General features: G+C 36.1%; 1 long non-coding RNA gene across 1 annotated transcript; it reads right to left on the bottom strand.

Moving 5' to 3' along the window:
- Positions 1-3,547: 3,547 nt before the first annotated feature.
- On the bottom strand, positions 3,548-4,776 carry LOC114401530. The gene is made up of 2 exons (XR_003664292.1): positions 3,909-4,776; positions 3,548-3,813 (listed from the first exon to the last, which is right to left on the bottom strand). It is a non-coding gene; the product is annotated as an uncharacterized LOC114401530 (long non-coding RNA).
- Between the last annotated feature and the right edge of the window lie 696 nt (positions 4,777-5,472).

The following is a 5,472-nucleotide window of genomic DNA, read 5'->3' as shown; positions in this document are numbered from 1 at the left end:
AAGTCACTTGCTTAAATACTGTTTAATACATTTTCTTTGGCTTTGTAGCTCAATTCCCAATTTGCAAAAGCTAGCTATAAATATCTAAAGCTTTATTTGTAGTGCATTCAATTGTGAATGTAAATGAAGTGTCTATGAGGAAGTAATTTGCTTTTTTTAAAGTCAATAATCAATTCCAAATCTTTCTTATAATTATTTCTTAGTTATTTATCTCAATGTTAAAGATTATATTGAGAAAAGGAATAGGTTTGAACATAAAAGATTGCATGACTTGGTAACCAACCCTTAAGCAAACCATAAGGATGAAGTTGATGCAATTAACCTCTGTGATATTGATGAATGTAATGAGTTACTAGTCAGAGAGATGGATGGGGACGATGCTGAAGTTGGAGATGAAAGGGTTTTTGAGGGAGATAATGAAGTTTGATGCTGACTACCGAGTCATTATCGCATTGGCAACATTATAGCCCTGTACAAGTTTATGTTGACATTGAAATCCAAGGGAATTTACCTTAGTAACTCTTGAAGAACAACATGCACGCAAGCACACGCACTTGTGATATAATTCGTCATACTGACACACTCACAGAAACTAGTATATATCAAGTCAGGGTCAGAAAGTTGATCTACTATTGAAACTACTAGCTAAGCAGGTAGATGGTTGAGTTGAATGATGCCACTGCCATTTGTGAATATTTTGGTCACGTCATGGCTTCTTGTACATGTTTCTCTGATATTTGGTCATGCTAAAACATTGAAATTTTACCAAGCCTTCTGTTGTTGCAGTTCGTGATTGTTTCCTTGACTGGATAGGGTGTACTCTTCTATAGCGGTTATACGTTCTTCACTAGAGGCAAGGGCAACAATGAAGAGGTACATAAGTTAACATCTATAGGAAAATGTTTGGTATGAATTTTTGGGCTGCTTCTCACACTCTGGAACTTTCTCACGAATTGAAGTTTGCCATGTCTTGCTGCAGACAGTTGCAGAATCAAACAAGGCTTGAGTTTGGTATAACATCTGCTAAGAAGTTGCCCTACTTGACTTCAGCTCTCTCTAGTTGTGATTTTTATCTTTGTAATAATGAGACTAGTTTTAGTAGCAATATATGGTTTGAAATATTTGGATAATTTCTGACAAGCACTAGGTATCTTTTGGAATTTTTTAAATAAAGAAAATTGTCAACATCTCAATATAATCATAATTCATGCTAATCAATATATACTATTTGGATAATTCCCTGAAAGAGGATACATCTATATATAATCATAATTCATGCTAATCAATCTATACTATTTATCTATATGTCAACATCTCATTTTTTACAACCAAATTGTGACTAAGGTCAAAACAAATTGTGACAACAATCTAATAAGAATGATCCAAATTATAGGCAATATTTAATCTTCTACCAAAGTAATACATAAAAGGAAATTACATATTTGCATTAAATCAAATTGAAACAATTCATATTCTCCTAAATGACACTATTTATCAAATATTTACCATACATTCAGAGGTCATCCTAATAACCAAAATTCCTAATTTCAAAAAGAACTCACAATGTATCAAATATTTGGCAATTTTTAAAATGAAGCTGTGACTATTTACGGATCAAGTGATCCATAAGCATTTTCCGGATCAACTTGATCCGGAACATGCTTACGGATCACTTGATCCGTAAACTATGTCTGAGTAGTTTACAGATCAACTGATCCGTAAGCATCTTCCAGATCACTTGATCTGTACCCTACTCGAAGCTTCCCTACTCCGACAACAATGGCGAAAATAGAGGACAGTGGTGCTTACCTCGACGGTCGACGCTGACGACGCTCCCTCGACGGTGGACGGTGGCGTAGCTCTTCACGGAAACCTCCTCAATGCACCTCACAACCTCTTCACAACAAGCTCCTCTTCACGGCAACAATGGTTCGTGGCTGAATACGAAAATGGTAAACTAGAGTTAGCGGGAGAGAGAGAGAGGTCCGAGAGGTCACCAACAAAATACGAAAATGGCTTTGAGGAAGAAGAAGAATGAAACGCTCTGAGGAAGAAGAAGAAGGTAATTGTGTGTGTGAGGAAGAAGAAACTGAAATGGAGAGACAGAGTCGTGGGAGAGAGAGAGTCATGTGTTTTTTTAAAAAATTAACCCAGGGGTATTACGGGCTTTTCACCTCAAGTGCTAGGTGCACCTAGCAGAACTCTACAAGTTATGTAATTTTGGGCTTTATTCCCCCTTTTTAATAAAAAAATAATGTAAATAATGAAATAAATGTTATAATTTATAAGAAATTAAGAGTGTGTTTGGATAAGGAAATTTAAAATTTTGAGAAATTTTAAATTCTAAGAATTTTAAATACTTCAATTGAAATTTTATTTTTAAAATTTTGTATTTGGATAAAAAAAATTAAAATTGTGAGGGTGAAAGAACATGAATGTAAAGAGAGGAGAAGATATGGTTTGTTTGCTTCCAAAGAGAAGAATATTGGGAAATCAGGACACGACGATGTACACCACCATACCTGATCACAACATTCTGTCAATGGCGCAAGGCATAGCCCAGATCCTTCGTGCTGGTGAGCACCTCCACCGCATGATAGGGAGCGACAGTTGCTCCCTTAACTGGCAGGTGCAGTTTTACGTGTCTCCCTACGCTTGCACCCAATCAACGCTCTGCGAGCTGGTATTGTTTGAAAAAGAGGATCATCGGTGTGAGGGAAGAGTTATGAGTTCGAGAACAAAATTTCGGAAACTTTCAGGTGGAATAGAGAACGAAGGTTATAAAGGAAAATATACCAACATTTTGGAAGGTTCTTCTATCAAGAAGAGAATTTCAATTTCTCAACTTTTAGAAGGAAATTAAAATTTCACATTTTTAGTTGTTTAAAATTCTGTTTTAAAATTTCAAAAATTTAAATTCTTCATAAAAAAATATTCAAACAATGAATTTTAGATTAAAAAAATTTAAATTCTCTGATAAATTACTTTTCTCAGTTAAATTTTTTTATCCAAACACATTCTAAGCGATATTTGAGCTGTGTTTTCAAAGTTGATTCAGTTCTCACCATTTGCATATAAAGGAAATGCTTAAATATGTTTAGTTTTTGTAATATATGTATGTTTTAATTTAATTCTTTCAATTTTTTTTTTAGTCGTAATTTTGGTATCAATTTTTTTGCCGTCACTTGACTTATTTAGTTTTTTTTTCTTACATACCAAAGAAGAAACAAAAGGCAGGTAAAGCGGAAATAAAAGACTATTAAACTCGGGGAAACATGATCCCAATAGAACACTGATCAAACTCTCCGGAGGCTCGTTGAAGGTGACCATGCCAACATCAGAATCAGCTCCCAACTTCACAAGTGCATCTGCACTTTGATTCCCCCCTCGCAGAATGTGCTCCAATGAACTATCCCAATCATTTTTCCAGCAACTTTCGAATAAGAAGCACCTCATTCCCATAATGGTGAGACCAAGCCATCTCCTTCGTTACCAGCTTTATAGTTGTTTCTGAATCAGAAAAGCACGGACTTTTCTGTATCCCAAATTCCAACACAATTTGAAACCTTTATAAATTAGAGTTGCCAATTCCAAATATTGACTAACATAAACTGAACTAACAAAAAAGCAAAAACATAATCTTTAGGTCAGCAGCATCTTCAACTAGCAGATTTATCAACCAGCACCAGCCACCACGTCAGTTCACTTGCTCTTCTTTATCCTTGAAAAGCACACCTTCAATATCCGGGTAATCAACAAATAGATTCATAAAAGTGTCAGCATAGTCATCATCCACAAGAAGTACATCTCCACCTAAAAAAACAATGACAGAAAATCAATTAGCCAAAAATTGAATAAAAAATTGAAATTAATTCATAGAAAATAAGTTTGAAATATTAAAAACTTACCAAAATCCCAATAGCTTGATGGACCAACCTTGTACTCTTCCTTCTTTCTAGACAGCATGTGTAGGTTGGTGTGAACATAGACGAGGTCCTCAGTCCTACTTGAAGCTAGTTTATTTCTCTTGAGACTTTGGATACTAGGGAAAGAACTCCAGTTTCTTTCACACCAGGAGGAAGATGCAGGCTATGAAAGAAACTTATATGCTAGAGCTTGCAATGTTGGTGTCAATGAACCATAATTGGCCCACCAACTCAAGGGCTCTTCATGCGCCCTAGCTTCCATTACATGTGTTTCACTAAAAAAGCCCAAAGCCCCGAGAACTGTCCATATTCAGCATACACTTTTTTAAGATCATCAGAATTTGTGAACATCTTTGTGAAACATTCATCTCTATTGAGAGATACTTCTTGATCTTCATTAGGTGCAACCCTGGGAACCATTCCACTTCAGAACTAGTGCATGTGCCATACAGTGAAGGGGAGTATTGCTTTTGTTCCACCTTGCTTCCAAAACACCTTGAAGAACATAAAAAAAAAAAGCGGACTGACCTGTAACTACATCTTGACCCTCATGCTCAAAAACTTTCTCCCTCACTTCTTCAATCATAGAGTCCCACATATCATATATCAAATGCAAACAAGGAGTATCAATATCATCTTTCCCTATCATATCATAAATGGGGGTTGTAAAACTCAAGAAGTATTCTAATTTATCCCACCATCTATCAAGAATTACATATTCTTTAACTTTGTCATCCTTACTCTCTAAATTTGTCTTCCTAAAAATTTTCCATTGAACATCTAAAACCATATTTTTCTAGAGCATTTTTCACTTGTAAGAATCTTTCTGCAATTATAACATGAGAGGCAAAGCGTGTTTCCGCTACCTTAACAACATGTGAGTTGAATATTTTTGAAAAATCGCAAGAGCTTTGCCATGATGAAAAACAAAATTAATAATGACATCACAAGTCGACATTAAGACAGAGATCCACTTACACTCGTTGTATTGGCTTGAATTGTTGGGTGGTTCGCATATTGCTTTGAGTGCCAAGTTCACTGTGTGCACCACATAAGGCATCCAGAAAATGTGGGGATATTTGGCCTTAATGCTCAAATCCGCAGCTTTGAAGTTCCCCACATTATCAGTGATGATTTGAACCACATTGTGAGCCCCTTCATTATCAATAACATCTTGAAAAAGACTAGAAACATAGTCTGCATCTTTTATGATTCCACTAGTGTCAAAAGATTTGAGAAACATAGATCCTCCAGCAGATGCAGCCATGACGTTGATAAGAGGCCTCTTCTGCTGTTCGTTCATCCATCCGAGCACAGGGACACTCCCTTCTTTTTCCAAGAATCCTGAAAAGGCTGGAGTAGAGTATTCACATGCATTTTCTCTTGCTCAAGTAAAGTAGTTCCCAGCCTGTTGCATGTTGGAGGAACATATCCTGCCAACTAACTATTTGCCAATTTATGCACAAACTGGCGAAAATATGGATTTTTGACCAGTGAAAATGGAAGTGGAGAGGCATAGAACATCCGGGCAATTTCTTTGTCTACC

This window comes from Glycine soja, chromosome 20 (assembly GCF_004193775.1).
Source record: "Glycine soja cultivar W05 chromosome 20, ASM419377v2, whole genome shotgun sequence".
NCBI lineage: Eukaryota > Viridiplantae > Streptophyta > Magnoliopsida > Fabales > Fabaceae > Glycine > Glycine soja.
This window is presented reverse-complemented; position numbering and strand designations above follow the sequence as displayed.